This window comes from Canis lupus, chromosome 10, assembly GCF_048164855.1.
Source record: "Canis lupus baileyi chromosome 10, mCanLup2.hap1, whole genome shotgun sequence".
Taxonomy (NCBI): Eukaryota; Metazoa; Chordata; class Mammalia; order Carnivora; family Canidae; genus Canis; species Canis lupus.
The window spans coordinates 49,758,762-49,780,414 of NC_132847.1; the positions used below are offsets into that span (position 1 = coordinate 49,758,762).

At 34.9% G+C, this 21,653-nt stretch overlaps 1 pseudogene; it reads right to left on the reverse strand.

Annotated features, from left to right (window-relative positions):
• LOC140641037 (chorion-specific transcription factor GCMa pseudogene) overlaps positions 1 to 21,653 on the reverse strand; it is a 70,487-nt pseudogene that overhangs the window by 16,758 nt on the left and 32,076 nt on the right.

Consider the following 21,653-nt stretch of genomic DNA (forward strand, 5'->3'; position numbering starts at 1 on the left):
TGCTATATAAATGTCTTTAAAATACCTATGTATTAAGATATAAAAATATGCATGACATTAACATGATCTTATCTTTGCAGACCTCTTACATATTTTTCTCTTCTATCCACCTCAAAATGTCACATGATTGCTTTTTAGTAAAACTATATATATGATTTTTTCTACTTTCTATTAATTTCTTTTTTTTTTCATTTAGTCTCCGATCTTACATAATTCTGACTCTCCATCTTCTACAGTTATACTTGTATCATATATCCAAAAGCAGGTTATTGGGGTGCCTGGGTGGCTCAGATGGTTAAGTGTCTGACTGTTGGTTTCAGCTCAGGTCATGGCCGTGTGGTTTTGGGATTGAGCTCCATATCAGGCTCTGTGCTCAGTACAGAGTCTGCTTTAGATTCTCCTTCCCTCTCACTCACCTTCTTTTCTCTCTCTCCCAAATAAATGAAGTAAAACCTTTAAAAAATGGAATCATAAAAACAAAACAAAACAAAAGCAAGTTATTTATCTGATAATTAACCATTTAAACTCATTTGCTACACTCTTAAGTTGCAATTCTTCCAAAACTATCTTATCTCTATAATCCTCTGTACAGTGCCAACAGGATGCCAAACAACTGAGATCTGTCTCTTGAGAAAACAAAATATTGAGTAAATCTATAAATGTAGGAACTGAAAAATAAATCTTATTCAACTTAGAAGACTTGATATACAAATTTTAGTGAAAGTAGAATTCTCCCCCCAAATCTGATCAGTCTTCTCCTTGAATGTTCTTCAACTCCTTTACTTGTATAGACTTGCTATTTTCTTAAGAAAGTATAAATATCACTGGGGAAACATGAAAAAGTTGTATGTAAATTATAATAGTAAAGTTTTAAAAATCAGGAACAATTTAGGTTTATAATCCCAGTGTTAGACACAATGATATGGGGAAAAGGAAATTAATGTTTTATTCCCATATAATTTCCCCCTAACCTTTCATCATTAAAGCCCTTTGAACTAAATGTGGTGGACGAACTAAAGAAGCTGTATGGCTGTGAATTCTTCCAAGCTAGTGAAGAAAAGTAGAAAAAAAAGCCTGTGCCTATCTTTATGGAGTCATAACTATAGAGCTGAGTAATGGATATAGCATATGATTTTGGCACTCAGAAGATCTGCTCTTGAGTTTCACCTCTGACACTTTAGTCCCATATGGCCTTCAATAAGCCCTTACAATTCCCAACCTAAACTGACAGAGTTTAGGGACACATGGGTGACTCACTTGATTAAGCTTCTGTGTCTTGATTTTGGCTTAGGTCATGATCTCAGGGTCCTGAGATTGAGCTCTGTGTCAAGCTCTACTTCAGGCTCCACACTCAATGAGGAGTCTGCTTGAGGTTTCTCTTTCCCTTCCCTCCTCCTATCCCCCAACTTTCCCTCTCTTTCTCTCTCTCTCTCTCTCAAAAATGAATAAACAAATCATAAAAATACAAAATAAAATTATTGTCTAATATCAAGATTCGATAATATAACATTTTTAAAACATGTAGTTCTCTAACACACAGCAGGGATTCATGACAGTATTTTATTTGCTTTGGGATCAGAAAGACCTGAGTCCAAATTTTTGCCATTACATATTAGCTCAATAAAAGTTGATATAAACTACGTTAGCCATGGTTTCATCTGTAAATTGGAAGTAGCGGTAGTTCCTAATTCAACCAAATTCCTGTAAGAAATGAATACTATAGTGATAGAAAGCACTTAGCACAATAGAAGAGAGTATGTGCATCAAGCGCTAAATGAATCTTAAATTTTAGTGAAAGTAGAATTATAACTTTATAACTTTGTTATAACTTTACCTCTCATTAAAATGCAGAAAGTACAAAACAGTTCAGTTATTATTTTATAGGAAAAAATTAAGTGGATAGCATTTATTCCAGCGGAGTTGTTATAACTTTACCTCTCATTAAAATGCAGAAAGTACAAAACAGTTCAGTTATTATTTTATAGGAAAAAATTAAGTGGATAGCATTTATTCCAGTGGAGCCTTTTTAAAGAATGGATTCTCAACTCACTGATACTAGTCAACCTTTTTGGATCATAATTCCCCCTTTACCATTAAGATGGTTGGATTATAACAAGTAATTTTTAAGAGAAGTTGTCTAAAATACACCACTAAGACAAAGCCTATTATATCTCATAATATAGAGATATAACATCTCCTAATATAGATATAATAGGCTTTGAAAGGAAGGCTAAGCGTATTAATATTTACTTAGCAGACTAAAAAAACTTGAGTGGCTTTTTAAAAATCATAAATAGGGATCCCTGGGTGGTGCAGCGGTTTAGTGCCTGCCTTTGGCCCAGGGTGCGATCCTGGATACCCGGGATCGAGTCCCACGTCGGGCTCTCAGTGCATGGAGCCTGCTTCTCCCTCTGCCTGTGTCTCTGCCTCTCTCTCTCTCTCTCTCTCTCTCTCTGTGACTATCATAAATAAATAACAATTTTTAAAAAATCATAAATAATCAAGCAGAATTTTTAAATACATTGAAGATAAAATAATTTTGAGGAAGAGAAGAGACAAATTTGAAGAGACAATTATGAGTCTAGATAAGCAATCCTGACTGATCACCTTATATTATGTGGTACTGGAAATAGAGATATGGAGATGCATATCAATAATGTAGAGGGATTAGAACCAATAAAACTTACTATAAAAATAAAAGTATAATTCACAAGGGACAAAAAATACCTAATGAATTTCCAGATTCTTGCTTTTGGGGAGTTGAGTGGGGTAGGAAAAATGAAGTAGTATAATGGGCAATGAATAACAATAAGAAAAAAGTATTTCAAAAGTAAAATACAATTTTAGTTCAAGTCTTTGAGTTTTTAAGTGTTTAATTTTGGTTCAACTTGCAGGACATAGAACTTATGATAGATTGCAAGACTTGGAACATAATTTTGGATGTTGTCTATATAAGAGGCATGTACTCTTTTAACCACTGGTGAGAAAATTTTAAATTATGATAGAGAAGTTTAAATAAGAGCAAAAGATTTTAGAAATACTTCCCAAATCTACATTGCTCCTAAATTTTCAGGAATCACTTAGTGCAAAGTTAGCACTGTCAAATAAAACAACAGATATCATTATGAAAGAACTTCTGTCTAGTTTAAATATTATTAAAAATCAATACACAACTGGAAAGTATGGCTTAGGTATCTGTAAAAAAATAAGTCATCAGACTTGTCTTAAAAGATAAGTTTGATGAACATATGACATTGGCATATGAATAACTTTCAATGCAATCTATATTGCAAAATACCCAACTATTTCTGATATGGTGTGTGTACTTATTTCTCACATCTGGCCTATTTGTGTTTTCCTCTGAGAATCTGCGCAGTATAAATAGACACAACAGATACAATAAAGTACGATAGGGAATACTTAACAGCTCTAAGCATATGGGATTACAAAAAGCTATGTCAAGGGTAACAGGAACAAAAGCTATACCACATGTTACTTGGTCTTTTAAATTAATCTTTATGATGAACCGTTCTATAGGAAAGTTATTTTCTTCAAGATCATCCCTGGCTCTGATGAAACAAGAGGATAGACAATTAGAATTCCAAAAATTACGGGGTTTATCTTACCGAAACAGGTAATAGATATTTGTCAGTGGTCTACTATGCATGGAAAACTATTCAAGACTCTGTAGTCTTTTTTTTTTTTTAAGATTTTATTTATTTATTCATGAGAGACACACAGAGAGACAGAGACACACAGAGAGAGAGAGAGAGGCAGAGACACAGACAGAGGGAGAAGCAGACTCCATGCAAGGAGCCCGATGTGGGACTCAATCCTGGGACTCCAGGAGCATGCTCTGGGCTAAACGCAAGTGCTAAAATGCTGAACCACCCAGGGATCCCCAAGACTCTGTAGACTTAACGTTGAGCAAGATGTAATTGATCCCAATTCTCAAGATGCTTGCTTTGGGAGAACAAGGAAGTGCTCACATAAAAAGAAGTACAATTATTAGAAATCATTTTCTAAAGAAAACAAACTGCTATGGACTTAAAGTGTCTTACAGCTTTTAGGATGATATTTAAACTAAGAATTAAGATTAAATGTTGTAATCAATAAAGGAGTTTTAAACTTGAAGAATGAATTTTTGAGAGAACATGTACAATGGCATATTTGAAGACCACAGGTAGGACAATATATTAGAGCTGAATGAGTGAGAATAAAAAAAGGTTAAAAGGGCCAGGGGGAGAGCTAGGAGAGAAAAGCATAAGAAAAATCTCTCAGAACCATGGTAACAAGATTGAATTTTGTGCTAAGCACAATGGGAATTCACTGGTTGATTGTAAATGGACATGCCATGATATCATTTATGCTTTTAAGACACAAATCTGGGATTTCCTCTTACACCTATTATGTAGAAAGCTAGGCAGTGCATTGCTCCTGAAAAAAAACAAAACAAAACAAAAAGATGATTTACAAATTAGAATTTTCTAGAGCTCATCACAGAGTTTAGAACACTGGCTACTCAATTAGTCTGAAGCCCAAGGGCAATGTGATGGTTAATTTTATGTGTCCATTTGACCAGGACACAAAGCATCCCAATCTTTGTCCAAACATTATTTTTGGGTGTGTCTGAGAATATCCTCCTGGATGAGATTAGCATTTGAATCTGCAGGCTGAGTAAAGCAGATTGTCCTTCCTAAAGTGGGTGCGCATCATCTAATCTGTTGAGGGTGGAATAAACACAAAGAGTAAAGAAGTATTTGTTCTCTGACTGGATGAGCTAGGGCATTGGTCTTCTGCATTTAGACTGACATTTACGCCATCATCTCTCTTGGCTCGCAGGGATTGAACTCAAACTACCCAGCAGGTTTCCTGGACCTCCAGCTTTCAGATGGCAGATCATGAGATGTCAGCCTTTATAATTCATGAGGCAATTCCCTATATATTGAATGACATATCAAAAAATATATATCAAACTATATGACTATAACTGAATGTAACTATAACTGAATGGATGTATGAGTGGATTTGTAGATTTTAGAAAGCAAGGGAAACTGCACTATAATAAGGTAGTATATAATAAGGTAAAATATTAATGAACCCTTTGGGGTCACGTGTGGACTGATGTGTCACTTGGGGTAAGCAGGTATCCAAACACAAGAGGACTTTGCATGAATTCACAGTCTCTTTTCCACAGGCTGTCATTAGGTGATCATAAGAAAAATCTACAAGGAAGAATTAGAGAGTGCCTTTCTGTGGTTCAGGTATGAAAATGAATGGCTACCACTTTATAAAAAGCCTGTAAACCCAAACCATCACCTTAACTTCTCTGTCATGTGAAACACAAGCCTCAGTTAGTAGAGAAGTAGAAGGGAACCCTGTAGTTGCTACAACATTGTTGGAATCATTGTGGCTTAAAAAGGGAGGGGAAGAAAAACTTAATCCTGGGAAGAGGAGCAGAAAAGTCTCCTGGGCCAGTCAGAAATCTAATAACATTGGGAGAATAGTAGGAAGGCCCATGCCAGAAACAAACACAGACACAGGAATGGTTTGGCTGCTACTGGGAGATAGTCAGGAACAAAGTCCCATCCTGAGATCCAAGCACAAAGAACCTACTTAAGGCTGAGGCTCTGCTGGCAACACATAGCCCACTTCCATTGCTATAGCTGGAACCTAGCACCAGGTTACGAAGCAGTGGTGAGTGGCTTACCACGAGACATGGAGAGAGACCTACAGAAGGCACAGGCATGCAGAGACAGGTAAAGCCGATGCTGAAGAACTAACTTTATTTTATTTTTATTTTTAAAGATTTTATTTATTTATTCATGAAAGACACGGAGAGAGAGAGAGAGAGCAAAGACATAGGCAGAGGGAGAAGCAGGCTCCCTGTGGGGAGTTTGAAGGGAGACTCGATCCCAGGACCTGAGGATCATGCCCTGAACCAAAGGCAGATGCTCCACCACTGAGCCACCCAGACATCCCAAGAAGAACTAATTTTAAGTTAAATCCTTCAGCAAGCCAGCTCTACGATACATGCAAGAAAATGGTAGCATACTGCCATAAACATGTTAAGGCTATCAAATGTAACCATAAAAATGAAAAAAGTAAAAATCCGTTACTATTTAGTTGACTGAATTCTCCCTAACTACCTTAGAAAAAAGAATGAGGATCCTGAAAGTTGGGATGATGTGTGGGGAAGACGCTGGTGAAGCTGGGGCATTGAGCTCCTAAATTCTGATAAGTGTTTGCCAGTGAAAGAGGCCTCTCTACTCCCATCCAGTGAGGTACCCTCTCCACCCACAGTAGAAGTGGTCTCTCTGCTCCATTGAGGGGATAAATTCTGAAACCTAGCCATACCTCATCTCTTTGCTTCTACCTCTTACTAGACTGAAGTCCCAGCAGGCTCCTAAAAGTGGATACAAAGTATGACACATAAGGAGGTACACTATACTCCAAAAGAACTGCTTGAGTTTCTTAATTTACCAAAGTCATAACAGTACCCCATGTAGATGCTTATCAAAGAGTGACCTCAGCAGAGGAAGATTTTAATAATCAAATGAACAAGATGACCCACTCTGTGGATACCAGTCAGCCTCGGTCCCCAGCTACCTCTGTCATTGCCTAGTGGGTTCATGAAGTGGCCATGTTGGCAGATATGGAGATTAGGCATGCACTCAGTAACCTGGAAATCTACTCACCAAGGCAAATCTAATTATAAACACTAGTGGGTGCCCAACTGGCCAGCATAGTACCCTACACAATGACACCATTCCCCAGTGTGATCAGCTAGCTACCTGATGGCAAGTTGATTACATCAGGCCACTTCTATCATGGAAGGGGACAATGTTTTGCTTTGCTCTTACTGCAATAGATGTTTACTCTGGATACACATTTGTCTTCCTTGCACAAATGTCTCTGCCAAAACCATCAGTCACAGACTTACAAAATGCCTTATTCACCATTATGTTATTCCACATAGCACTGCTTCTGATCAAGGAACTCATCAATGTTTTATAAGTTTTATGAGTATTTTATATACAGATGGATTACATAAACTCATTTCATTCCTAATAAAGCTGCATGAAATGAGACCTTTTACTATTATAATATTACAATGAGGAAAAACTATGGCAGTAAGTGGTTAACTGATTTGCCCCAACTCACACTTAATATTAAGTATCAGCTGGGTTGGATGCAGAATCCATGCTCTTATAAACTACATCATACTTTTTAAGTAATGTGTTGGCTATATGAATCTTGCATTCCACAGATAAGACTGGAAAGATACTTTGAACCACTTCCATAAACTGGTATTTTGGTCCATAAGTATGAATGAGATATTGTCAGGCCAGAGTGTTTGTAGAAAGTATAAGGAAGCCAACCTCTAAGCTCTGGGCTTAAAATTTAGGTAGAAAAGTGGAGGTAGAAAAGAAGATTAAGAAACAATGGATCCTGACACAAGGGGAAATTGGAAAGTATAGTGTCATGAAATCAAATTAGAGGTATTTCAGGTAGAGGATATTCAACTGGGTCATAACATTGAAAGGCTAAAATAGGTGGTATTACAGCATTATACTAAGCCAGGGGACTAGCACAAAAAGACCCAATGAAAGATTGTTTTGTTGTTCTTGTTGCTTGTTTGGTTTTTTTTCCTGCTCTTATGTCCAACTCTGAGTATGAGTATCCTAAGTTTGCAAGCAGCCCTGTCATCACCCAGGGCACTGCATGGTTCATAAGGGCATTCCATTATGTTTAGGTTGTAGCCAATGGAAATGGGAGAAAGAATGAAGATGCCATACCAATAGCTTTGGGGCCTATATTCTACTTCCACTGGAGCTAAATTACTTATTTAGCTATTTGTAACTACAAGAAAAATACAAAAATAAAGCCTAATCATGTTGCCTTAGAAATAAGGGAGGAAAGATTGTGGTTAACAGATAATCTTAAGACATAGTAACCTGAGAGTGTAGTTTGGTAGAAATATTCAGATATCTAGTCATTAACTTAATCATTATTCACTCATTCATTTAATTGTATTAATAAACATTATCTTCCACCCATTATGTTTCAGGCACCTTAGCAATTTGATTATTTGAACAAATAATATTTGAGGCACTTTCTCCCAAACCCCTTTTTAAAATAAATTGAGATTTCAATAACTGTATTCCCACTTCTCTTCCCTCCAAAACCCCTAATCTATATATATATATATTTAGCAATTTTATATCATCAAAAGATAAATTAAAAATTGAAAAAACTACTTCTGTCTAAAATTACATGGGCAATAATATTTAAAGTATACCAGTTGTAACTGCATTTATGATAACATGAAATACCCATAGCAGAGTTCAGCATATCATAAAAAACACAGCAATGCAATTTTAAAGTAATTTATAATAAGCCAAAAAGATATTTATAAGAAAACTAATAAAGATTTCTGTAGGACATGGAGAATATATGAAGAAACAAATGATTATCTGGATGAGACAATTTAATTTTAAAGGCACCAGGTTGTTTTTTTTTTCCAAATTGTATGTATTCAATATAATCTCAGCCAATAGTAGTATAAACTTCACATATAATTTGGTGCTGCTACTATGTTTCCAGGAACCTATATAATAGAGATTCTTATAAAGAACATTTATGTGTGGTGTGTGATGTGTGTGCTTGTGTGTGTGTGTGTGTGTGTGTGTGTGTGTGTGTATCCTGTAGCAGTTTATATATTTATCACAGTGGCTTATTACAGAAACAGCCAAACTCATATCATTGCCACAGCATTGAATAACTTACAGCTATTTAAATAACTGAATATAAAATATGTACAATATTATACGTGTATATATAAATATAAAAAAAAGATGCATAGTAAAAAGTCATCAATTATATAAACGAAACTGGTAGGTGTTAGGTTGTCTCTGAAGAGGGCAGTAAAGTTGCCCAGAGCCACGTGAAGAGAAATTTAACTTTTAAATTCACATGGCTGGAATCTTTTAAACAACACATATTGCTCTTGAAAATTTTTTAAAAACAGATTTTCTGAAAAGAGACAGATAATGTCATTCTTCTTGTGCAGCTATTTGTGGAACTATTTTTTTAGCTTCTTCCAAACTAATGCTGTGGATAAGAAGTTATGACAGTTTAAAACATAAGATGACATATTTTATGACAACAAATATAAAGAATTAGATAACTTCTTTATTTGATCTATAGAACTTATTTGAGGAAGCTTATGGAAGATGAAAAAATATAACCCAGGGCAGTTCATGCCATTTTTTCACTTTGTCTCTTTGTTTATTATATGCTTAGTCAGCCAAGGATGAGAGCCTGTGATCTTATTTTATTTTATTTTTTGGTTTTTATTTGTTTATTCAAGAGACACAAAAAGAGAGGGAGAGACAGAAGCAAAGACAGAAGCAAAGACAGAAGCAGGTTCCCTGTGGGGAGCCCAATATGGGACTTGATCCCAGGACACTGGGATCACACCTGAGCCAAAGGCAGATGCTCAACCACTGAGCCACCCAAGTACCCTACGCCTGTGATCTTAAATTGCATCAATCCTATAGATCACTGGATCATGCACCAAAATTAAAAATCAAGAATAATCAAGAGGACCTGCCTTTATTGAGTAGTAAGGAGCTTTTTGTACTCTTCATAGACAACAGCTGGATTTCACAATAAGATTACAACCGAGCTTTATTTCAGAAGAAGCTTCTGCTTGCTCCCCAAAGGCTTCATTTCTACAGCCTCTGCAGCATTTCAGGCCTCTTGCAAAACTTCACTCTATCTATGTACTTCTATAACAAGCATTCTAAATGCAAATTGAGGCTGGAAAGGGAGAACAAATAATAATAAAATAAAATTATGGTGAAAGAAAAGAAACTTATCTACAAATAAAGGTCAAATAATTAAAATATTGTTAAATAGGCCAAACATGTAGCTTACAATATGGACTCAATATTATTAAAATAGTTGATACTAAAAGTTGTCAAACAAAATTATATTCTTCAGTGGATAGCTTTAATTTTAGATTCTGGAAGTATAATGCACTACATTTAAGTTTGTGGGCCAAGCAAAAGTACTCTCTCAGAAAGTCTGTTTTCTTCAAGATCTGTTGTCTTGTTAAGGTTATCATTATATAACCTCTTCAAGACCTGTTGTCTATGTTCAGGTTATCATTACAGGTAATTAAAACAATATTTTGCCGCCAATGTGATGATATCAGGAAGAAGCACGTGTGACAGACTCTTCTGGGTTTTGGAACTATAGAGGGAATTAGAAACTCAGCTTAGTAATTCAAATATTTTCCAATATAGGTGTTTGATGCACTAAGTTTTTAAGAATTGTTTTGTTTGTTGGCTGCATCCCAACTATTTTCATTTAGTTTGAAATGGTTTTTAACTTAACTTGAGACTTCATTGATCCATGTGTCATGTGACAGCGTGTTGCATAATTTCCAAATGTTTTGGAATTTTCCAGCTATCTTTCAGGTATCGATTCCTAGTTTAATTTCATTGCTGTCTGAGAACATACACTGTATGATTTCTATTCTTTTAAATTTATTAAGGTGTATTTTATGGCCTGGTAAATGGTCTCCCCTGGTGAATGACTGTTTTTTGTGAGAGCTTGAGAAGAACGTATATTCTTTTGTTGTTGAACGGTACATTCTATAAACGTCAATTAGATCACATTGATTGATATTGCTGTTCAGGTCAACTGTATACTTACTGATTTTCTGTCTGCTGGATATACCAGTTACTGATGGGGGACAGTTCTGAGGTCCTCAACCATGATTGGAGATTTATCTATTTCTTCTTATTAAACTGTGTTGCCTTACATATTTTGATGTTCTGCTGATTAGTGTGTTCCCATTTAAGATAGTTATGTCTTTGGAGAGAATTGACCCCTTGATCATTATATATTTCCTCTCTTTATTTTCAATAAATGTCCGTGTTATAAAGACTGTATTGTATGAATTATTATAGCTATTTTATTTTGTTTAGAAAGTTTTTGGATGGTGTATCTTCCTTCATCCTTTGAATTTTAGTTTTTCAGAATAGTATTTAAAGTGAGTTTTGTCTTAGGCAGCATATACTTGGAGATATTTTACATATATACATATATATTTGCACACACATATCCATTCTAATATATATCCATTCTAATAATCTCTTTCAATTAGTATACTTAAGTAACTCATATTTAAAGTAAGATTTAATATACTTCATATACCATATTTTTACCTGTTTCTTACTCATTCCCAGAGGTTTTCTGCCTTCTTTTGTTTTCATTGAGTATTTTATGATTCACTTTTATCTCTTCTCTAAGTGGATTAGTGATACTTCCTTTAAAAAAAAAATAGTGGCTGCCCTAGAGTTTACAGTATACAGTTTTAACTAATTTAAGTCTGTCTTCAATTAACACTATTTTGCTTCATGTGTAGTCCAGATACCAAATAACAAAATATTCCCAATTCATCTGTCCTGTCTTTTATGATGTTGACACCATTTATTTCAGGTATTCATACACTATAATCATTCAATAAATTGCCACTCTTATTAGTTTAAAAGAATCAATTGTGTTTTAAATCAATTAAAAATAAGAAGACTTGGGCAGCCCTGGTGGCCCAGCGGTTTAGCGCCACCTTCAGCCGGGGTGTGATCCTGGAGACCCAGGATTGAGTCCCACATTGGGCTCCCTGTGTGGAGCCTGCTTCTCCCTCTGCCTGTGTCTCTCTCTCTCTGTGTCTCTCATGAATAAATAAAATCTTAAAAAAAAAGAATAAGAAGACTCAAGTATTCTATTTCACCTTCGTTTATTCCTCCTGCAGTACTCTTTCTTTCTTTATGCAGAATCACATTTCTTTCTATCCAAAGAAACTTGTAACACTCCTTAAAAGGCAAGTGTTCTAGCAATGAGCTACCTTGTTTACTGTCTAAGTTTTTATTTCTCCTTCAATTTTTAAGGAGAATTTCACACATATTCTGGGCTGGTGTACTTTTTCTTCTTTTATCACTATCAGTATTTCACTCTTCTCTCTTGCTCTCAAAGTTTTTGATGTAATTTTGATGAAAAGTCTGATGTAATTCCTATTCTTGTTCCCCTATAGATAAGGTTTCCCCATCTACCTACCAATCCCAGCTCTTATCAAGGTTTCATTTTTATATTTCCTGCACTTTCTCTATGATATGACTTGGTGTAGTTAGTGTTGTATTTATTTTCTGAGCTTCCCAGATATGTGGTGTGGTGTCTGTCATTAATTTTGATAGTTCTCGGCCTAGAGAGTTCAAATATTTTTCTGTTCCATTTTTTCTTTCTCCTCCTTTGGGTATTCCAATGATATACATCACATATTTTGAAACTGATCTACAATTCTTAGATGTTCTCATCATTTTTGGAAGTTTCTATCTTCAAGCTCACTGCTTATTTCTTCAGTCATATTTCATGTTCTGATGAGCTCATCAAAGGCAGTCTACATTTCTGTTTCAGTGTTTTTGATTTCTAATGCTTCCTTTGATTATTTCCTAGAATTTCATTCTCTGATTATATATCCATTTATTCTTGCATGTCATCTATATTTTTCCAATTATAGCTCTTAACATATTAATCATATTTATTTTAAATTCCATGTTTGATGACTCCAACATGTATGTCATAACTAAGACTTGTCTTGATGCTTGCTGTATCTCTTTAGATTGTGTTTTGCTTGTTTTCAGCATGCCTTATAATGTTTTGTTGAAAGCTAGACTTACATTGGATAATAGGAACTGAGGTAAATAGGCCTCTAATGGGGAAATTTATGTTGATCTCACTGGAATTTAGACTGTGTTTAATATTTGCTGTAGCTGTAGATGATAGAGGCTTAAAATTCCTTTAGTGTCTTTGTTTTGGTCTCCTCTCCTTTGTGTGGGTTTCACCAAATACTCTTGCCCCCCCCACCCCCGCCCCAGTGTCTGCCCTGTAGCAATTTTAGATGTAACACACTTTCAATATATTAGAACCTTGTTGATGTGGTTGTCAGGTGAGAGTGAGGGGCCCTGGCTCTGGTCTGTGAACTTTACAAGAGTTTTTTTTCCATAGAGCTTTCTCTTCTCCTTCATTTAGTTCAGTCAGGAAGATGTGAGAGGACTGTAGGGAAAAGAGTGCTCTTCCCCTACCACTCTGGGACAAGATTCTGATCAAGTCTTTCTCCTAGAGTAGTAGGCTTTCTATTGGGGAAAAATGTGGGTATACTTCACTAGGGTTACTTTTTTTCCCTCTCACTGTCATAGCAGGGGTCTTTTCCAAATTTTCTCTTTAAGAACATGGTGGCATTCAAGGAGATAAAGTGTGACCTCCCCCACCTATGACTGCAGCCTCCAGGAGTTTCCCACTCTCTCACTAGTTCACACTAAGCCTCTAGCAATTTTTTCCAAATTTACTATTTAATTTTTCCACTAATTTATTTCTCTAGCAGTATTTACTGTAGGCAAATGGATCTTTGCTCTCTCTAGATTTGCCTGTTTCTCCAGATTTTGGGATACATTTTTGCGTTGCAAAATCAGTTCTTTGGTAGGCCCCCCAAATTACCCAATTTTTGGTTTGTCCTCCTTTTTCTTGTTTTAAGGATGAGAATGACAACTTTCAAACTCTATGTTTTAAAGCTCATTAAAAGTCTAATTTGCTTTTGATGTTAGGAAAGGCCTCGCTAAGTAGGTTCTATTTAATTTCAAACCTTTATGACAAAGCAATTCTAGTCTAGTGACAATAAAGGGGAGGAGTGTTCTATGCAAAGCAAACGTTATACCCAATGCCTATAAGAAGGAAGAGCTTAGCAAGTTCCAAGTCAGTGTGCCTTAGACACAACAAGTGAGTGGGAGAGTATCAGAAAAATAAGTTAATGATGTAGAAGGGGGCAAAAAGAGATAGGTTACTCTAGGTCATGATACAAAATAGATTCTCCTCTAAATATATTGGAAAATTACTGGAAGTTTTATGCAGGGGAATGACATAGTCTGGCTCATCTTTTAAAAAGTGGCTTTGGCTACTTTGTGGAATAATAAATGTTCTAGGGTAAGAGCAGGTGAAGGAAGACTAATTGAGAATCTTTTAGAATAACTTAATGAAGATGAGAATTGAATTAAAGCTATAGCAGTGAAAAAGGAAAGAAAGAGATACATTGAGAACTTTTTTAGAGATAGAAGGAGAATGACTTCCTGACATAACTGACTGGGGAAATTAGGGAGAGGGGGAAGCTAACTGATGAACATTATTTTATGAGAAAAGACCTGAGAGGGCTCCTAGATTAATTAACTCATTGCCACGTTAATCAAACAAATAAATAAAGTGGCCCAGAGAGATTATAAAAATTGCCCAAAGATACAAAGTTAGCATTATCACTGCTCAAAATTTGATGATCTTCGTAACAGTCAGGCCCTTCAGTCATCATTATACTTTGTTTCACTCTATTATTTCTGAGCATTTTTATTTATGCATGAAAATAAGATATTTCCACCTCAAGCTTATCTATATATAGCATTCCCTTTCCTCATCACTTTTAAAATGAGCTGCAAGCTAGACTCTAGTTTCTTTAGAAGTTTGCAAGTGTTAGATAATCCTTTCATAACTCATACAATAGCATTTTTGCAAAAATTAAACTGAAAATAAGACACTCAACCAGATATAACTTATTAAATGTGATGTCACTGTTATAATGACTCAGCAAGAAAGAGAAATTTTATACTGCACCAGGTAACTGTCTTAAACATACATCACAGTGAACCTTGCCAATTAGTTCATAAAGAACATATCCATAGATCAACGTAAATTCAAAGGCACCTACTAATTATAATTGAATCAATCAAATGCATATGCAAAAGTGAAGGTTTAAGATATAATTGGAATTTGTAATGCTTTGAAAAGTATCTGCCTTTAACTTCTTCTCAATCTTCACACTCAAAAAATAAAAATAAAAATAAAAATCTTCACACTCATTTTGTGGTTTGACCCTATCTATATTACAGTGTTTTAAATAATAAGGTACTAGAAAAAAAATACGTGAATAAATAAAGTCCTAGCATAGTTTTGCCAATGGTAAAGGTCTCCAAGAATAGTCTTTAGTTGTATAAAGAGATATATTTATTCTGTTGGATTGGTGAATAGGCTAGCATAATTTTGCCAATGGAAAAGCCTCTAGAAATATTCCTTAGTTGTATAAACAGAAATGTTGATTCAATAGGATTCTATAGGATAGGTATGCAAGTTACCTCATAACCTGTGAACCTCGTTATCTTAACTTTGAACATAACTGAAGTTTTTGAAGAGTAAGCATTAATATATCAGTTGTAAAAATAGCTATTATGTATTGTGTGCTATTGGCCAGGCATTCTCTTAGGCATTTTACATGAATTATTTAAATCTAACCTATAAGTGGAATTTCTTTTCCACCCTCAATTTATAAATGAAAAATCTGAGACACTAACAGATTATATTACTTATATAATATCACACTTCCAGTAATTTTAGAAGTCAGGATTGAAACCAAAATAATCTGACTCCAGAATCTGTGCTCTCAATCAACTGCCTGCCATACTGCCTTTCTGTTGCATCATACTGTCTTCTCGTTCTATACTGGATTTTCCTCACTTTGTCTTACTATTTTTCACAAAGGAATTGAAAAAAAAAAAGGAACTAATTTTTTGTTACAATTATTAAATAAGATCAGAACAAAGAAAATATATTTTCACTTATAATTAACCTGTTTCTTCTTTCAACTATTATCCAATCAAAATTTCTTGACTAGCTCTTAGGCATTGTGACAAGATAGGAAAACACCAAGAATAAAGAGAAAATCACTATATTCAAGTAGTTTAAAGTCCATGAGATGTCTACAGAAATTAGCATAATATTGGTCCTTGGACAAACAGTATTAATATCACCTGGAGGTTTGGTGGAAATGCACAATCTTGGGTTCCATCCCAGATCTACTGAATCAGAATTTGCATTTTAATAAGAGCCCTGGGTAATTTGCATGCCCACTAAAGTTTGAGAATAAGTGTCATAAAGATATGTACCCTGAATGTCTATGGTATCACAGACACACTTGCACATAATGCTCATTAAAGCTCCCTTTTGTATTCATCAAGAGATAAGTAATATCTCCTTGGGGACGCATGCGTCCCACTCATATTGGGAATAGCTGATATTGCTTGAGTGGAGAGTATTAGAGCCAGGATAATTTTTGCCACACATCTGTTCTGTTTATATTTGGCTTTAGTGGTCAGCATTTTCCATTATGCAAGATAAGAAGAAAGAAATTAAATGAAAGAGATGTCTACTTCTAAATAAGAAGGTATTTGGATTGTTCAGAAAGCCAGCAGAAGACTAATATTAACATTAACAGGGCGCAGAAAATTATACCCAATGATAAGTTAGGATAATAATGACAGATACATAATTAAAATGCAGACTCCAGCACCCCCGGAAATTCATCTCACTCCAAAATAATATGAAATGACTGAGCATGTGTGAAGTCATGCAATGAGCCATTTTAATTACTAGATCTGGTCATTACAGAGTATAGGTTGCTATCTGATGAAAGATAATAAGAATGGATTTTAATGTTGGAAAGGCTTAGATACACAAATTTCTGCAAAAGTTTGCTACTAATACTTTTAGATGTCTTTGGTTGATTTGTTACAAATAGCTATGCTATATGTGTGGTCAAAGTCAATACAACCGATTTTCCAAATTAATCTGGCCACTACTGAATGCTACAACCTTTAAACTAGGACAAAATCTTGAAAGGCAAAACCATCAAGCCTATTCAGGATATTTATTGACAAACTAAACTCTGGAGATATGAATAAACGAAAGTCCCCTCTATGACTCTCAGTCCCCAGATAAGCTTCCACTACTTCTCAGGTATTTCCATAAGATACCCTATCCTCTAACTATGCAAAATTTCTAGATATATATTGTAGATTTATTAGAGTTGAAAAGCCAGAAGCTAAGAGAGAGGGGGAATGAAGCACAGTCATGGACATGGGATTTGTTAGAAAATATTTACAGCATGCAGAATGTGACACAAAGTAGAGTTAACAAGAATTTATCTTTTTGTGTGAAATCTGATAATCAAAAACAAATAAAGCTTCACTGCCCCACTAAAGTAAATAAAATTATTTCTGTTAAAGCATTAATAACTTAAAATTCAAACATGTGGGCAGCCCAGGTGGCTCAGTGGTTTAGTGCTGTCTTCCACCTAGGGTGTGATCCTGGAGACCTGGGATCAAATCCCATGTCGGGCTCCCTGCATGGAGCCTTGCTTTCTCTCTCTGCCTGTGTCTGTGCCTCTCTCTCTCTCTCTCTCTCTCTCTCTCTGTGTGTGTGTGTGTGTCTCATGAATAAATAAATAAAATCTTTAAAAAAAATTCAAACATGTAGTAACATGTATTTACTTAGCATTTGTCATACCTTGCAGAATGTCTTTACATGCACCACAGATTATTAACTGGGAAGAATAAATCATTAGTTTGTTGTACTGTATTAGCAATTTACCTCAACTATGGAATTTATCAGTATTTTACCTGAAATTTAACTCCTCATTCTGCCATTTTCAGGGTGTGAGATCTTAATTAACTTAGTTTCCTCCTCTATTATCTAAGGTCATAATATCTACCTCTGAGAGTAGGTATTCAAAATATAAACCGCTTCAAAAAGGTTGAGAGACCAGTATATAATGTTCTCTCAGTTGCTCACTCTCACATGTCAATAAAATTATTCATATTCTGAGCTGCCATCTGAATTTTCTCTATCGATTACAATTGAATCCATCAGTTTATTTTCTAGTTTACCTCGGCATGCATGACTACTGCCCTTACTACTTCCTTTTTTTGTTTGTTTTTGTTTTGTTTTGTTTTGTTTTGTTTTTTTCTTCCTTTTGTTTCTTCCAAAATAGCAACTGTTTTTCTTCATCACGTAAGTGAACACTGACCTTTGGACCAAGGAAATAATGCTCACTAGAACAACAATTAGTCTGAGTAGCAGTTTCAAAGAATCCAAAGTATACCTATCTGTCTGCCACTAAGAAAGTGGATTACTGCAAGGATTCTTATTATTATGAGTCATGTCAGAAAGAGTTACTGATTTTTTGTAAACAGAAACAAACTCATGTTGACAGCACCTGGAAATCCATTTCATCATTCTTAAATATAACTTTTCCAAATGAAATGTGTAATTGATACAGACCTCACAAATCAGAGAGGTGATGTATGCATCCTAATTTGAGAAAAAACTGTCCTAAATGCTTTCATATTCACCAGTACCATGTTCCTTGCTTTGTAATGTTCTATCCCATGGATAAAATATAGTGACAAGGAGAACTTTTGGTTTAGCTATGACATGTGAATGTGTATACATACACATGCATACATACATATACACACATCAACAAATATACATATATGCATACACAGCCATATGTACATTATATTTATAAAACAAAAGTGTATTCATATATTCATTCTCTAATTATAGTATATTTTATAAAATTAGAACCACAAAGATTAAAACAGAAAAGAAATAAAAGAAATTTTATTACAAAAATATGGGCTCATCTTTTCTGTTCCCCCATCCGAAGAATAAGATCTAGCCTACATTGAGCTCCCTATTCTGCTATTTTGCTGCTACCATCCAAGTATATATGTTTGATTATAACGTAGTCTTTAGAATAATACATTGTATACCTGGCCCTGTGATTCGGGGAAAATAACATTGGTGAATATATATACATTCCCTCCATTTTAAGAATTTCAGAATTAACTGAATCTTTTTAAAGTAAATTAACTGAATCTCCTTAAAGAAAATGTCCTATATTGGTATATGTGTGTTCTTATTATTATTGCTAGTTTTCTATTCTAATTATTTTATGTTATCTCATTATTTCATGTTCCTAGAAAGTAATGTAACAATCCTTATAAATATATCTAAGATAAAAATTAATACAGAAGAACAGGTCAGATATATAATTAAGCTCAACTGAGAGTGGTAAATATTTGCTAATTACCTGGAATAAAGTAATCCCCCAAATCTGTTCACACTCCTTGTGGAGTCCTAAGAATTAAAAAAAAAAAACAATTTATGAGAAATTATTATTAAAAGCTCTATTTTGAAGAGCAAAAAGGTCAACCACAACATTAATAAAATCTTTAGCTACCTTCAAATTGTATCTGATGTACATAACACTCTTTGAAACTCTTTGTGCTATTTATCAAATTAGACAAAGCCCCTTCTCTCAAAGAGTACTGAAGTTTAAGCAAGTCCAAAGTATTTAAAATATTGCTAAGAATATTTTCATAATTCATAAATGAGTTTCTTCAACTTTGTGCTTGTTAGTCACAGTGGGTATTCCTAGAATGATCACACTAGCACAGCATGTCCTCTGGGTTTATCTAGCACTAATTACTTAAGTGACCTTCTAACTCACAAAGTCAAAATGTCACATTAACACTCGTACTTCCTTTGATGAGTTTGCCAGACTTGGAAATGCACAGTGTTATAAATTGTGCACAAACGTGCTGCTACGTACCCTCCTCCCAGTGGCAGAGTGGGGACAATTTTCTGACACATTTGCAAAATTAACTAATAAAAGCATTCACACAAGTCTTCCAGATGTAAGACAATGAAAGGAAATGAGAACAACACATTTTAAAACATCTCCTTTTCCTGAAGAACAGCTTTCCAGAGCATATACCAGAAATAATCTTAAACAGGAGTATGATAGCTAAGAAAATTGTTAAATCCTAACCTTAGGAAATAGGCATTGATTTCTGTATAGAGATTGAGACTATAGCTTGCAATGCAACCCCTTTTCCTTTCTGGGGGGCAAACATGGCTCGGAGCATGGTACCATTTTTAGTGCCAGTAGACATCTATATAGGACATTTTGCCAAAAGAACAAAAGATGTATTCTGCAGTTGGAGTGAATTTGCTATTTCACTCTAATTGTAAGGTGATGACTAAATATATCTCCCCCATTACAAGTCAGAATAGTTGAAGAATTCACAGGAAATTTCATTTCAAAGACTTCATGGAGGATGGGTAACAGTGAGGTGGGTGAGGAATTGTAGTCATCACGGCATTCAAAATGCGACAAGATCTCCCAGTGGGATTCTAAGACGTGATGGCTCTAATTTTACAGCAAGTCATTTTAAAGTTAAAGTCTTCATTATTCATTAGAACTTTGGAGTTTCAAAATGTGAACTTTGTGCTTCTAATCACCTATTTACCAGAAAAGTACTTGCAGATAGATTTTTTAAATTTAAATCTTTATTTTTTTTAAATTTAAATCTTTAGAGCTATAAAATAGATACCCCAAATGTTACCCCCAAATATACGCAGTTCATATTATATATATAGGATCCAAATATTAAGGCAGGATTTCTCTCTCTCTCTTTCTATAACAATGGAACAAACTATATTACCATCAGCTTTTAGAAAATCACTCCAATTACAGTTTATAAAAGAAAATTGTGGAAAGGTGGAAGAATCAAAGGTGAAAAGATTAATATTGAACCCCTCCCCCCTTTTTAAAGATTTTATTTACTTATTCATGAGAGACACACAAAGAGGCGGAGAGACAGGCAGAGACAGGAGAAGCAGGCTCAATGCAAGAAGCGCGATATGGCCTTGATCCCCGGACTGCGAGATCACGCCCTGAGCAGAAGGCAGATACTCAACCTCTGAGTCACCCCGGCATCCCTGAACCCCTTTTTTAAGTGGAACCTCCAGGCCTAACATTTTGCATTCAGAGGAAAGATCAGAGTAGGATGAAATAGTTTTGGGAATAGAACATGTGTCTTTTGGAATTTGGGGGACATATATGACCACAGAGACCGACACCTTCTTCTTGTGTAAAGATTTATGAAAATGAAAGACCGCCAAGCAGAGTACCTGACAGTAAAGCAAGCATCATGCATAGCATAGATGGCCTAGGTCCATGGCTGTTCCAATCTGCCTCATTCTTAGGCTCTAATGCTATTTCAGAAAATATGGATTTCTTTGGTAGTTCTTATAATTCCACGTGTAGTATCTTAGAAGAATGTGGGAGCATATGTAAGACTGGTCAGTTAACTGCTGATAGTATACATAGTAAGCTATCCACTGATTCATTTTTCTAAAAGTTCAAACAATAATATTACATGTGAATGCATATTTTTATAATAGAAGTATGAAATCACCAGCTCTATACATAATTCATCATAGCGATTGCCTCTAGGGAGAAAAAGAGAGCTCTGTGAAGAAAAAGGTAACATAAAGAACCTAACATTTATACCCAATGTTTTATTTTTTAATAAATAGTATCTGCATCAATTACAATACAATGATAACATTTATTTGGGGTGGTTGCAGAATGATTGTTTGCAAGTTTATTCTTGATACACATTGACTTATTAAAATATAAATGATAGGGTATGCTTTTGGTTCTGGAACAAAATGATAAAGACTCACAGTTCTTCCACTTTAAATACAAATTAATACTCTAGGACTAATCCAACAATCACAGAAAATAGAAAGGAAGAAGTAATCTAAAAGCTGGAAAGAAGACAGTGGACTGATTAGGAACATTGACACTTAAAGAATAATACTGTGGTGAGTTCCATAGGGTTTTAAAATCTTCC